This window comes from Lolium perenne, chromosome 6 (assembly GCF_019359855.2).
Source record: "Lolium perenne isolate Kyuss_39 chromosome 6, Kyuss_2.0, whole genome shotgun sequence".
Lineage (NCBI taxonomy): Eukaryota > Viridiplantae > Streptophyta > Magnoliopsida > Poales > Poaceae > Lolium > Lolium perenne.
The window spans coordinates 27,006,457-27,021,651 of NC_067249.2; the positions used below are offsets into that span (position 1 = coordinate 27,006,457).

At 42.5% G+C, this 15,195-nt stretch overlaps 1 long non-coding RNA gene and 1 pseudogene across 1 annotated transcript; both read left to right on the forward strand.

Annotated features, from left to right (window-relative positions):
- The first annotated feature begins 12,289 nt into the window (after window positions 1-12,289).
- On the forward strand, window positions 12,290-13,899 carry LOC139832072 (protein ALP1-like; annotated as a pseudogene).
- Window positions 13,900-14,155: 256 nt separating this feature from the next.
- LOC127308517 (uncharacterized) lies at window positions 14,156-15,177 on the forward strand. Its single transcript, XR_011746585.1, has 2 exons — window positions 14,156-14,331; window positions 14,456-15,177. It is a non-coding gene; the product is annotated as an uncharacterized lncRNA (long non-coding RNA).
- The last annotated feature ends 18 nt before the right edge of the window (window positions 15,178-15,195 follow it).

Genomic DNA, 15,195 nt, shown 5'->3' on the forward strand with positions numbered 1-15,195 from the left:
AGACAGAGCTCCAGGGTGGACAGATCTATGAATGTGATGAAGAAGGCTATTGAGTACAAGAAGAAGAACAACCTGGAGGAGCCAAACAAGAAGATGAAAGGTATAATGCATTCTAATGCTTTTCAGTCTTTAGATGTTGATTATCTTGAGTCTTTGGCTAGAAATGTAGGTGTTGATATATCTGCTGTTAGTGTTAGTAGTGAAAAATAGGAAAATCATGTTGCTCAGTCTAGGTGTCATGTGAGCAATGTGGTTCCTAATATGAGTGTGGCAGTAGATCTTGAGATCCCTAGGGAGAATAGTACTCATGGATCTCCTTTAGCTTCTAGTAAGAAAGTGTGTATGACAACTCATGTTACTTATAATAGGCAGGGTGTAGATGATTATGAGGATGAGGGTGAGAAATGGATAGAGGCTATTAGGAAATCACGGGACAAGCACCCTAAGAAGAGAGTGCAATGTTAATTTCCTTTTTTAATATTAGAGGGATTACTGCTCCTGGTAGGAAGAAGTGTTTAGAGGATACTGTCATTCCTTTAAAAGTTGATTACATTGGCTTTCAGGAGACAAAGAAAGAGAAATTCTCTAGGTCTTTCCTGAAAACCATTCTAGGGAATAGGAATTTTGAGTGGAACTTTAGGCCTGCAGTTGGTTCAGCTGGTGGGATCCTAGTTGGAGTAAATAGTGATATCTTTGAGGTCATTTCTTGGGACATTAAAGCTTTTTCTGTTAGCACAGTTGTTAGGGTCAAAAGTTTTGGTGTGGTTATTAGACTTACCACAGTGTATGGTTCTCCTTATGAGGAGGGTAAAGATGCTTTTATTTCAGAGTTACATGAGCTTTTTTTGAGTTGGGATGGACCTGCTATGATTGGAGGTGACTTCAATCTGGTCAGATCCCAGTGTGATAAAAGCAATGGAGTTATAGATTTTAAATGGGCTGATAAATGCAATGCATGGATAGATTTGTGGGCTCTAGTGGAAATTGGTCTGGCTGGTAGATCATTTACATGGAGTAATAACTAGAGTAATAGAATTATGAGCAGAATTGATAGGATTTTTTGTAATACTGGTTTTGAGGCTCTGTTTCCTTTAGGGAATGCAAGAGCTCTACCTAGATTAGGCAGTGATCATACTCCCATAATCTGGGATTCTGGAGAAACTGTAGTTCCTAAGAAAAGTAGCTTTAAATTTGAGAAATGGTGGAGTACTAGAGTAGATTTTCAAGAAGTGGTTATTAAAGCTTGGTCCATCCAGGTTTATAGTAACAATCCTCTTGATATTTGGCAAGCCAAAGTAAGATCTTTTAGGAGCTCTGCTAAAGGGTGGAGTGCAAACATAGATGCTGAGATTAGGAAGAAAAAGAAATACCTTATGGAGGAATATGATAGGTTATATATTAAAGCTGAAACTCAAGAACTTTTAGATGAGGAGGCTGAAAGATTTAAACAAATCCTTGAAGAGCTAAGTTCCTTTTGGCTCATTGAGGAAATAAAAGCTAAACAACGTTCTAGAGATAAAGATGTGTGTGAGGGGGATAGGAATACTGCTTATTTTCATGCTTTAGCTAATCAAAGAAGAAGGAAGAAAATGATTCCTGTGTTAGATGGTCCTGATGGTCCTGTTACTGAATCAAAAGATATGTTAGAGATTGCTAAAAAGTATTATAAGGATATATTTGGTGCTGAAGAGAGACCTGACATTAGGCTCCTAGATAATTTTTTCCTTCCTGAAGAAAAAAGTGACTGTAGAAGAAAATGATATGTTAGGGAGTCGTTTTACTTTAGAAGAGGTAAAAGAGGCTGTTTTTGGCTCTTATGATGATGGTGCACCTGGGCCTGATGGCTTATCTTTCTTCTTTTATCAGAAGTATTGGGATATTATTGCTCAAGATCTGATGAACCTCTTTGATGCTTGGTTTGAAGATAATCTAGATATTTTTAGGCTAAATTTTGCTATGATTACTTTGATACCAAAAGAAAATGATGCTAGCACTATGAAGAAGTTTAGACCTATAATTTTACTGAACTGTAGCTTTAAGATTTTCTGTAAAGTCTTGAAAAATAGGTTGGCTAAGATAATAGGAAGGCTGATCTCCCATAATCAATATGCTTTTATTAAAGGTAGATATATTTTAGAGAGTGTTGTCACTGCACATGAAATTGTGCATGAGGTGCATAGGAGGAAAAAAGAGGGGTTTGTTTTTAAAATTGACTATGAAAAAGTCTATGATAGGGTTAACTTAGATTTCCTTTATGAGGTCTTGCATCTTAGAGGTTTTAGTCCTTTCTGGATTAGGCTGATTAAACAGTTAACTACTGGTGGATCAGTGGGTGTGAAAATTAATGAGGTTGAGAGTGATTTTTTCCTTACTGGCAAAGGTTTAAGGCAAGGGGACCCCTTGTCTCCTGGTCTTTTTAATTTTGTAGTGGATGTCTTCTCAAAAATGCTCCTCAAAGGGGGCAATGAGGGGCTGGTTAGAGGGCTTTCCCTAAATTTGTTCCTGGAGGAGTTGTGTGCCTTCAATATGCTGATGATACTCTACTTTTCTTAGAAAAGAGCAATAGAATTGCAACTAATCTGAAGTGGATTTTAACTTGCTTTGAACAAATCTCCGGGATGCATATCAATTATCATAAGAGTGCGCTGATTCCTATCAATGTTGAGATAGAAGAATGCAATACTTTCCTGGAAACTTTTGGGTGTGTTTTGGGATCTTTCCCAATTAAGTACTTAGGGATTCCTTTGCATTATGACAAACTAAAAAGGGAGGATCTACAACCCTTAGTTGATTCTCTCCTGAGTAGACTAGCAGGTTGGAGGGGAAAACTTTTGTCCTCTGCAGCCAAAAGGGAACTAGTTAGGTCAGTTTTAGCTAGCATTCCCATTTATTTGCTCTCTTTCTTCAAATTCCCTAAATGGGCTCTAAAACTGATAAATACACAATTGGCTAATTGTATGTGGAATGATGAGGAGGGAAATAATAAAATTCATCTAGCAAATTGGTCCTCTGTGTGTATGAGAAAAGAGTTTGGTGGCATGGGTATTCCAAATTTGCAGGATCTAAACCTATGCCTCCTAGGGTCTTGGATTAAGAGGTATATACAAGGGGAAGGAACTTTGTGGAGGAAAATTGTTGATAGTAAATATAATACTAGAGATCCAAACATCCTCTGTTGCCATGATGCTCATCCTTCTACCTTCTGGAAAGGGGTAATGGGGGCTGCAGAAGCTGTTAGGTTTGGATATAAGTGGAAAATAGGGAATGGTAGGAGTGTTAGGTTTTGGGAAGACATTTGGTTTGGTAATTCTAACCTAGCTACTCAATTTTGGGACATTTATTTTGTGTGTAATCAACAAACTAAAACTGTTAGTGATGTATGAGATGGTGCAAATTTGAGATGTGATTTTAGGAGGACTTTTTCTGATGACATGATGTCCCAATGGCAAGAATTGCTAGCCATTGCTGAGACTATAGTGCTTAGTGAGGATGAGGATCAATTGATATGGTCCTATGAAACTAATGGGGTCTACTCTTCAAAATCTATGTATGCTATAGTTAATTTTAGGGGAGTGACTCCAATCTACTTACCTGCTGTTTGGGAACTAAAAATCCCTCCAAGAATCCAGATTTTCCTTTGGTTGTTGTCACAAAATAAAATCATGACTAGGGATAATCTGAGAAAGAGAGGTATTCCAAAACCTATGGAATGCTCTTTCTGTAAAGAGTTTGAAAGTGTTCATCATCTCTTTTTTGATTGTATTGTTGCAAAACAAATCTGGGGTCTGGTTGAGGAGGTCTTTAGATATGAAGTAAAAGAATACTTAGATATTGCTAGTAAATGGCTTTGCAATAAGAAATTTCTGCAATTTAATTTCATTTCCTCTGCTATTCTTTGAGGGATTTGGAATTCTAGGAATAGCTTAGTGTTCAATAGATTTACTTGGTTGAATTTAAAGCAGGTGTGGAGTGTGATCCTGTCTTACCTAAGGAATTGGAAGGTTCCTTTCAAGGATCAGGTGTGGAAGGAAGTGGATCTGCTCATGGATCACTTGGTGAGCAAAATCAAGGCTCCACTGAGGCTTGCACAAAACTGAAGTGTTCTTCCTTCGACTGGATTGCTTCCTGGGCTCCTGCTTCCAAGCTATCACATGGAGGGAGAGCCTCGCTGGAATACCTGAAGGAGCATCCGGAGGAAGAAGCTTCGGTGCATGTGGTGCTGTGAAAACGCCAAGACATGCAGTGATGTTGGTGTAGGATGTGGTAGTTTCTCCTTGATGTTGCTGAGCTTTTGCTGTGGTGTTAGAAATGGTGGTTAGTTTTTGTGGTTGTGCTTTTGTCTGCGCTGAGCTGTAAGTTGGTTCGGCTGCTCCTGGAGGGAGGTGATGTCTGTGTGTTTCAAACTTGTTTCCTGCTTTGGTTGTAAGCAGTGGCGTTTTGGGTGCCTTTTACTTTCTCTGTAACTTGAAAACATTGGTTTCATTTGCATGAATGAAACCGGGGAGGATGTCTCCCTGAGAATAAAAAAAAATACAAATAGTTAACTCCTGTTATCTAATATCTTTCATTTAGGGTTGTACTAGTGGTAGATTCTTTTCAAATATCAGACATGTCAGTCAATTTTTTCGTAGAAGTCGACCGCAGTTGGAACAACCTGGCAATTGGATTGACCTTTCCGTTTCATCAGTTCCACGATTCTAATTCAATCCTCGTGGCTTACACTAGTTTGAAATAACATAAATCGAAATCATAAAATTATTACTTATGTGAATTACGATTATTTGTTTTACTTCTTTACTTTGAGTAATACCAGAATTCTTAGAGAGAGATCAATTAGTCGATTAGCTTACCCCGCGTTGACAAAGTATGCCGTCGTCGTCTCCCTACCCTCAATGCTACCAAAGTAGGTCATCGAGCATCGTTATTCAGCTCCCTCATGGTAGACAGTGAAGACCGATCGCCGTGGAGGCCTCAGCATGAGAGGTATCAAAGAGGCATATCTCTTTGTGCCCCCAAATTATTCAAAAATTCCTAACAACCAAAGTTGCTACATCTGGTTGAGCAGTTAATTTCTAATTGAGACTTCACCAAACAAGTGAATAAATGCTCGAATTTGATCGCGCGGTTGGAGGTGTCCCCACTGATCCAGCGCAATTCTTTCTAATGATTTTTTTATTGAGAAAAAAATAATTTACATAGGGAATAAATGAAAATAAAAAACTAAAAGGTCCATGTAGCGTCACTACCCTAGTCTACTCCTCCTCCTCGTTGTGGATCACGACGAATTTCAGGATTGCCCACAATCAGTTGGCAGCCGGTGGAGCATACGCCGGTGCTGCCGATGGTGGAGGTGGAGCAGCCCACGAATTGAACGACGAAGGTGGATGCAGCGGCGGGTGCGAGGCCGAGTTCTGCAGCGCCCGTTCGAGGGCCTCATTCTCTGGGAGGCTTGCCGGCATTATGTTGGTGGCATACCGAGGCACGGCGGAAGCGGTTGCGGCACCTCCTGTTGATCTCCTCGCCGGCAAGTGCACATCCCGCCAGTTGTCCGCTTGCCGAAGGGCAACCGATTGCCGTGCATTAGCCGCACCATGTCGACGCTGAGCGGTACCCTGTTCGGCCGCACCTCCTTCTTCATGCCGCTGTCGAACACCTCAAAGGTGTTCTTCTTCTTCCCCATGGTGATGCGTTGGTGTGCGATGGCGATTGAGGGAGTGGAGGTGGCGGTGGTGTGGGCGATGGCAAGGACGATGTTGGTCGCCTTTTAAAGGCCGGACGCGCGCACCATTGGTGGTGGCAGGCCAGCCGCCGCCCGACAGGCCGAGGCGATGCTATTGATGGCGAAGACTGTGGCACAAACGCGGAAGCGAAGACCGCCGAAGCAATGCATTCGAAACAAGCATCGAATTAGGTCATTACCAGGCGGGTCCGTAGGAGAAGCCAGCGGTCACACGGCGCGACCGAGCAGCGTCCGGCCATACGCATCCGAGACGCAAATTTGAACCGTGTTTGTGTCTCGGCGGACAACCCGATCGCTACACGTAGGGCCGCTGGAGTGGGATGCAGGCGCATATTTTAATCGCCCAACCACAAACGATCATTATGCATCCGTTTCCGTCGGACTATTAGAAATGTCCTGAGTGTCAGTTAAATTGGCTGCGGATGAAATTCAGAGATGGCCCTTGTTGGACTGGGCAAGGGGCGCACGAATTAGTTAGTGTTGTGCTTTTGCAATGGAGGTGTTGTATCGGATGTAACTTGTCGTGTGTGAAGCAATTTTGTCTTTTTATGTAGGTCAACAAAAATACTTTAGTCGTCATCAAATATCTCCGGATCCACCTAAACAACTTCGTAACCATTTTCAGCCAGTAGGCCTGAACTGAGATTCGATTTACAGTCCATCAAGCCTGATCTCGAGGTTCTTAACATGTATCTCGATTTACAACGGCGAGCCAATCATAGAACCTTATGGCCCCTCCATTGTATATGAAGCTTGTTGTAAGTAATCGAGAGTAATCGAGAGAGACAACGAATAGAATGAATCAAGTGAGTCTTTTCATTGATGATTGAGCACTTATATACAGGGGGAACAGTCGTCGCCAAACGAGGCGATGGTTCGGAAGGCGGTTCCTGGAGGCGACGACGCGTCGGTTCCACATCGTGGGGGTTTCCCACATGTGGTTACAAGCAAAGATTTAACTAATTAATTACATGATTAATTAATTCCTAACACTCCCCCTAATCTATGCTTGTCCTTGCAAGTGTTCATCATCTTGAAATAGTCTCCTCCAAAAACCCAGTGGGAAAAATGTGAGGAGTCCTCCAAAAACCCTCATTAAAAACCTTTATGAGAACCTGTAAAGTAAACTCACTAAGGGAAAAAGAGTATAATATGATGCTTTGAACAGGAGTAGTTCAGGAAGATACTCCCCCAGAATCTTGCAAATCTCGGAGTCGTCGCATACCAATTCCATGAATATATTTCTGGAATGTTGAAGTTGGTAGAGACTTTGTGAATAGATCAGCGAGGTTATCGCATGATTTGACTTGCAAGATGTTTATTTCCCCACTCTTTTGGAGTTCATGGGGATAAAACAACTTAGGGGCAATATGCTTAGTGATATTGCTCTTGACGTATCCTGTTTGCATCTGTGCAACACAAGCTGCATTATCTTCGTAGATAATGGTAGGTGATTCGATAGAACCAATCCCACATGATTGTTGTATGTGGTTTATCATCCTGCGAAGCCACACACATTCGCGTGATGCCTCATATAATACGATTATTTCAGAATGATTGGTGGATGTTGCAACTAGAGTCTGTTTCGAAGACTTCCATGATATTGCAGTTCCACCATGTAGGAACACAAAGCCGGTTTGTGATCTGGCATTATGGGGATCAGATAAATAGCCAGCATCTGTGTATCCAATCATATTGGTGTCCAGATTTCTCTGAAACTGAAAGAATAGGCCAAGATCCTTTGTGCCTTGGAGATATCTAAAGACATTCTTTACTCCCGACCAATGGCGTTTGGTAGGAGCTGCGCTGTGTCTAGCAAGTAGATTCACTGCAAATGCGAGGTCAGGTCTCGTACAATTTGCAAGATACATAAGCGCTCCAATGGCACTGAGATATGGAACCTCGGGTCCCAACATCTCTTCTCCATCATCCCTCGGCCTGAACGGATCTTTCTCTACGTCTAGAGATCGAACCACCATGGGAGTTTTAGATGGATAGGATTTGTCCATATTGAATTTCTCCAATATTTTCTGGATATAGGCAGCTTGGTGTACCATTATTCCTGAGGGAAGGTGCTCGAGTTGAAGACCCAAGCAAAATTTGGTTTGACCCAAATCCTTCATCTCAAATTCTGTCTTTAGATGATTGCGTGCTTCATCAATATCTTGTGTGTTGCCAATGATGTTGAGATCATCGACGTACACTGAAATGATGCAAAATCCTGAAGAGGACTTCTTGATGAAGACACATGGGCAATCATCACTATTGGAGTAACCCTTGCGAAGAAGGAACTCACTAAGTCGGTTGTACCACATCCGTCCCGACTGTTTCAAGCCGTATAGAGACTTGTTCAGTTTTACACAATACATGTTGCGTTTTGCGCTTGCATTCGGGACAGAGATTCCGTCAGGAACCTTCATGTATATGTCCGAATCTAGTGACCCATAAAGATATGCAGTCACGACATCCATCAACTGCATAGATAGACGATTTTGCACTGCCAAAGATATTAGATATCGGAAAGTGATACCACTCATAACTGGAGAATATGTCTCATTGAAATCAATGCCGGGTCTCTGCGTGAAACCCTGTGCTACGAGCCTTGCCTTGTATCTCACCACCTCATTGTTCTCATTCCGTTTCCGGAGGAAAACCCATTTGAATCCCACAGGGAAAACACTGGGAGGTGTCGGTATTGCTTCTGTGAATACCTTCCTTTTATTAAGCGAGGCTAATTCTGCTTGTATTGCATCCTTCCATTGAGGCCAGTCGGAGCGTTTTTCACACTCAACGATAGTCCTTGGATCATGATCATTAAGAAGGGTATTTGCAATTGTAGCAGAAAAATAAGTGTCGACAATCGTAGACTTACGGTTAAATGATTCTCCAGAATCGATATAGTTGATGGATATCTCGTGCACCGTTGATAACTCTTCGTGATTTCCCAATACGCGTGAGTCTAGGTGTTCCGAAGTCCCAGCCAGTGTGTGCAAGCTGGAGCTGGGTTGTGGAGGTTGCCCTTCCACTGGGTGTATACTACCCATAAGGTGTTTGTCAACGTTGAGTTGACTTGCATCTACTAACTTTGAGGAGTTTCTCCTCACTCTCCTTTGCTGCTTGCGAGAAGCAGGATCCTGATCAGAGGCCGTACTACTCCCCCTCTTTTTGGGAACGGGTAGTTGAGTGGTTTTAGTTGGTACCTCCACTCTTTCGGGCGCATTTCTGGCCGGATTCAAGGATTTTGTGACACCTTTTAAATCAGTAAATGAATCTGGCAGATTATTTGCAAGATGTTGCAAATTTATGATTTTCCGAACTTGTAGTTCAGTCTCTTGGGTACGTGGATCAGAGGCTGAAATGGCGATAGCATTCCAATCAATTTCCGGGCTTTCTTTCTGGTACTTGAAATCTCCCCCTAATGCCGGAAAGTGTTCCTCGTCAAATATGCAGTCAGCGTGACGGGCTGTGAATAGATCCCCAGTAAGAGGTTCCAGGTACTTAATAATCGACGGCGATTTGTACCCCACATAGATCCCCAGTTTCCTATGTGGGCCCATGGATGTCCGCTGAGGTGGTGAGATCGGGATGTATGAAGCACATCCGAACTTACGCAGATGGGAAATGCTAGGTGGATTTCCACGTACCAATTGCAGAGGGAAATGCATGTGATATGCGATGGTCGCAATTGTATTAAGTCAGCAGCGTGTAAAACTGCGTGACCCCAACACGAGGTTGGCAAGCTGCAATTCATTAACAAAGGTCTAGCAATGAGTTTGATCCTCTTAATAAGGGATTCAGCCAAACCATTTTGAGTGTGGACGTATGGAACAGAGTGCTGAACTTCAATCCCCAGGGCCATGCAATAGTCATTGAAAGCACGTGAGGAGAATTCTGCAGCATTGTCCATGCGAATTGATTTAATTCGACTTTCTGGATAATAGGCCTGTAACTTAATTACTTCCCTCATTATCTTGGCAAATGCATGGTTTCGCGTGGACAGAAGGCACACATGTGACCATCGTGTAGATGCGTCAATCAAAACCATGAAATACCGAAATGGTCCAGATAATGGTTGGATGGGACCACAAATGTCTCCTTGAATACGTTCAAGGAATTGAAGTGGTTCAGCTTGTATCTTGAGATGCGAAGGCCTCAAAATTAGCTTCCCTGTGGCGCATGATGTGCACACAAAGTCGGATGACTGAGGGAATTTTGACTCATGCAAATTATGACCAATGGAATTGCTAGTAATCTTCCTCATCATCCCGATACCGGGATGGCCTAGGCGATCATGCCAGGTTTGAAATGCGTCAACATTCTGGAAAATTACCTTGTAAGCAACATGTTCTACGGGCTTGATGTACGTATAGTACAATCCGGACGACAGTGAAGGAATTTTTTCAAGTACTTGCTTGCCATATCCGTAATCTTTTGTGAAGAGTAGATACTCCTCTTTGTTGTCTTCATGGGTTTCGATGTGAAATCCATTCTTACGAATATCTCGATAACTGATTAAGGTACGTGAAGAATCGGGATACAACAAGGCATCCTCAAGTATCACTTGTGTACCGTTTGGGAGGGTAAATATGGCACGTCCAGTGCCAACAATTACCGTATCGCGTCCAGCGATTGTCAAAATATCACCATTCATCTTTTTCAGAGTTTGGAAATATTTCAACTCCCTCAGTATGGAGTTTGTGGTAGCACTGTCCACAAGGCATAATTCCTCTTCCATCGGATTGTTCCCGTAGAGAACTATATATAAAAAAATGAAGAATTTTCAGTGAGAAAACCTTATTTGAATATATAGTATACAATCTCTATTATATTAAAGTGTTGATGCAATATAACTGACAACAATACTTATGTTCTATTGCAACACCGCACCAGAGAATATTGAAATCCATCATGGTGATGTTGGAATGAACTATGCAAAATTAATGATATTTCAAGCCGTGGGCTTGAAACCATTAGTGTGAACTTCAAATTGTTAAGTATGACACGTTGTAGATACTCCCCAAAGAAAATTTCAGGGTCCATCTCACAGCACTAGAGAGTATAATCTGATAAAATCAGTAGATACTCATATTTCTAGTACCTTATGTCATAACTTAATAAAATGTATGGGAGAGCACTTTAAGCAATCAAAATGTCAATCATGACAAAATGTAGGCTTAATTAGTAGTGGTAGATAATCTGCAATGCAGTAGATCTATACACCACCTTGTGATCCCAAAACATCAATTTGAGGAAATCACTTCAAATTTTGCATATCAATTCGTGCTCGTATTAAGACAAAATCTCAATTAATACGATGAATTGATTTCTTATTTTGCAAGAAATTTAAAATCTCAATTGCAATGGATGTAATTAATCTCAACATGTGATAAACATGGAAGTATATTACATCACACACATCTGGAATACAAAGTACTCTACAGATTTACAGTACTAAAATTTAAATACTGTAATATAAAAATACTGCTGGAACTACTGCTGGATGACTAATCTGTTAAAATGCTAGACTAGTGCACTGCTACAGCAATAAACAAATAAGTACGAGTAGTGTACTGAAATAAACAGCAAACACTAAACAAGTCTACTAGTTCCCCAAGGGCAGCATGCACATGGTCAGTACTCAGGGTGTGTTTGTTAGGCCGGGTGAACCCAGATTTTCACAACCCAGCCGAATTTTGGGTGTTTGGCAGGTCGGGTGAGGCCTCTGGGCTATGCCCACCTCATGCAAATACGGGCTGTGAGCCAGGCCGAGTTGGGAAGGGAAAATCCAGCTTCACACCCGGGCTCGGCCGAACTCATCCCAGAAAATATCCCCACCCATCCCGAACGAATCCCCACCCATCGCTCCTCCGCATCGCATCCGCCTCGACCCGCAACCCCGTCGCCCCGTCGCCCCCACTCCCTCGTCACGCAAGCGCTCCTCCGCATCGCCATCTTCGTCGCCCATCTTCCCGCCGGCCCGCCGCTCCTCTTCTCCGGCCAGGCTCCCCGCTCCCTCTCACCCGCAGCCGGCCGCCCTCCACCCTGCAGCTCCCCCGCTTCCACTCCCTCGTCACGGAAGCGGTCCTCCGCATCGCCATCTTCGTCGCCCATCTTCCCGCCGGCCCGCCGCTCCTCTTCTCCGGCCAGGCTCCCGCTCCCTCTCACCCGCAGCCGGCCGCCCTCCACCCTGCAGCTCCCCCGCTTCCCGTCCAGGCCGCCCGGCACCACCAAATCCCAATCGCCCCCATGGAGGTCGGGAGCTCCCTGGTCGGTACAGGCTGAGCGCGGCTCCTCCCTCTACCTCGCGAGGCGGCCTTCACCGACGACCGACGACTGCCGACGCCGACCTCTCTCCAGCACGTGCGCCTAGCTTCTCCAAACCCTAGTTCATCCACATCGCCCACCACCGGCAACAGCCTGCATCCGAGGTATGACCACATCCTATGCCTTTATTTGCATGTTGTATGTGTGTATTTTTTGTTGCTGTGGGCAGTGCATGTTATTCCATGTGCATGTATGAAGGAAGAAATTATTGTTTGTATTGTTTAGATGGATGATTTGGCAAGAAAGCAACGCCAATTGATTGTCAAGGCAGCCGGTCTTGCAGCGGTAATGGGTGCATACATGGTTTTTATCTCAAGGAGAGCTAGGAAAACACCGATGATATCCATAGGCCGTAGGATTGACATGGATATAGCTAGGGAATCAAATCTGAGATATATCTATCATTCGAGTGACACAAATTGTTTAAATCAGCTAAGGATGAAAAGAACTCCGTTTTTCGCTTGTGCACCTTGTTTAGAGAGAGGTCATTATTGAAAGATAGTATCCATACTTCTATCGAGGAACAAGTAGCCATGTTTCTCCTAGTAGTTGGGCACAACACAAGGTTTAGAGCTCTACAGCCAACTTTCAGAAGATCTATTGAAGTTATTAGTAGGTATTTTAAGGCGGTGCTATATGCTGTTGGAGAGTTGCGAGATGAGATGATCCGTCCTCCCTCCACTCAAATCCACCCTAAAATTCAAGAAAACAACCGCTTCAATCCTTACTTCAAGGTAAACTGTTTTGTCACTTCAAAAATGTAAATCTTGTTATTTTGAAAAGACTCATGGATAACAAATACTTGTATTTACAAATTAGGACTGTATTGGAGCAATTGATGGGACACATGTGCTTGCTAGAGTCCCAAAAATATCTCAGCCGCATTTAGGGGTAGAAAAGAAGGCACTACACAAAATGTTATGGCTGCGGTAGACTTTGATTTAAAGTTTACCTATGTGCTTGCTGGTTGGGAGGGATCAGCCCATGATGCCCTTGTACTTGCGGATGCTGTGGAGAGGGATGATGGGTTGTCTCTTCCTCCAGGTAATAATTTCAACCTATTAGTAATATTTTTATCACTAGTTCTTGTTGTAGCTGATAGTTGCAATTTAATAGGAAAATTCTACCTCGTTGATGCTGGGTATGGTGTGAAACCGGGTTTCCTTCCACCGTACCGTAAAACAAGGTACCACTTGAAGGAGTATGGTGGAGGGAATAATCCAGAAAATTATAAAGAGTTGTTCAACTTAAGACACTCTTCTCTAAGGATAACAATTGAGAGGGCTTTTGCTGCGTACAAGAATCGTTGGAAATTTGTTTACAATAAGCCATTCCATCCTTACAAGACCCAAGTCAAAGTAGTGATAGCTTGTGCCATTCTCCATAATTGGGTACTTCAATTTGGAGAGGATGAATATTTCCCACCAGAGGAAACATGGGAACCGGAGGAAGACGATGAGGAGGAGAATGTGGAGCACAATGACGCTACTTGGAAACAAAAGAGAGACGAATTTGCACAAGCGATGTGGGCGAATAGGGGGGCAGCACAGATTTGACTTGATGTATCGTGTTGTCACTTGATGTATCGTGTTGTGACTTGATGTAATAATTGCATTTTGTTGCTGGAATATGTTATTTTGTTGCTGGAATATGTGTTTATGTTGCTGGAATATGTTATTTTGTTGCTGGAATATGTGTTTATGTTGCTGGAATATGTTATTTTGTTGCTGGAATGTCATATTTACTGCTGGAATATGCCATTATGTTGCTGGAATATGTTATTATGTTGCTGGAATATCATATTTACTGCTGGAATATGTTATTATGTTGCTGGAATATGTGTTTATGTTGCTGGAATATGTTATTTTTGCTGAAAATTGCTATATAATGATGTAATTTGTTTGGTGTAGATGGCTGAATCTGTGGAGGAAGTTCCGGATGTTGGTGCTAAAGCCAAGAAGACCGTGAAGGTGATGACTTGGACCCCTCCTATGTCAGCATGCATGATGCGATGTCTAGCCGGCATAGCGGCTAAAGGTGTGAAGACAGACAAAGGATTCAAAGAGATACATATTACTCAAGCTGCAAAAGCTTTGACTCAACTTGTCGGTTACGAAGTGACTACCACCCAAGTGACCAATCATCTACGCAAGTGGAAGATAAGGTATCAACGAATTGAAAAGTTGAGAGTATTAAGCGGAGCACTTTGGGATGATGATAAAAAAATGATTCTTCTAGACGAGCAACATTATTTGGGCCACACTCAGGTATTACCTCTGTAGCTTATTACACATGGCTGAAATATCATAGTTGCTTATTACACATGGCTGAAATATCATAGTTCTGTTGTTGTACATTGTTGCTGAAATGTGTTGGAAACATGTTCAGTAGGACACTCCTAAGGATGCTGAATTTCTGAACACACCACTTGTCAACTTCGATTATATGGAAGCTTGCTTTGCCGATAAGCTAGCAACAGGAAAGTTTGCAATGGGGTCAAATGAGCCTTTGGGGAAACCCGTCGAGGTAGAGTGTCCAGAGAATACTATCGATTTGGAGGGCCAAGACACAAGTGGTGAAGGTTTTGTGGGAGGTCAAGCCAACTTTCAATCTGGTGTTCAAGGCGTTGGGACAACTACTCCTTCACCACCTTCTAGCTCAAATAAGAAGAGGAAGAGGACCTCTGTTTTGTGTGAGGAAGATAAAATTCAGGTAAACAACATGTCTGATGCATTGCGTCATGTGGCTGTGGCTATCAATAACACATGCCATACCGAAACACATCCAGATCTGTATCAGGCTGTTATGGACCTTACTGGTTGTGATATGGATCAAAAGTTGGCTGTTCTGGATTATTTGACGGAGCATAAGGGTCAAGGTCTTAATTTCGTCAAGATGGAAGCTGAAGTTCGTCAAGCTGCGTTCAAGCGTATCATAGCCAAAAATCCCGATCTTGTTTGACTTGATGTTCATGCGACTAGAAAAACTATCTATGCTGTAATGGTAATTATAACTTATGGATATCTATTTTATGCAATATGGATCAGTAGGTAGCATGTATGCATGCAGACTTGGTGATATAAAGTTATTTTGGAACATCGACGTATTTTAAATCTTGCAATATGTGTTCA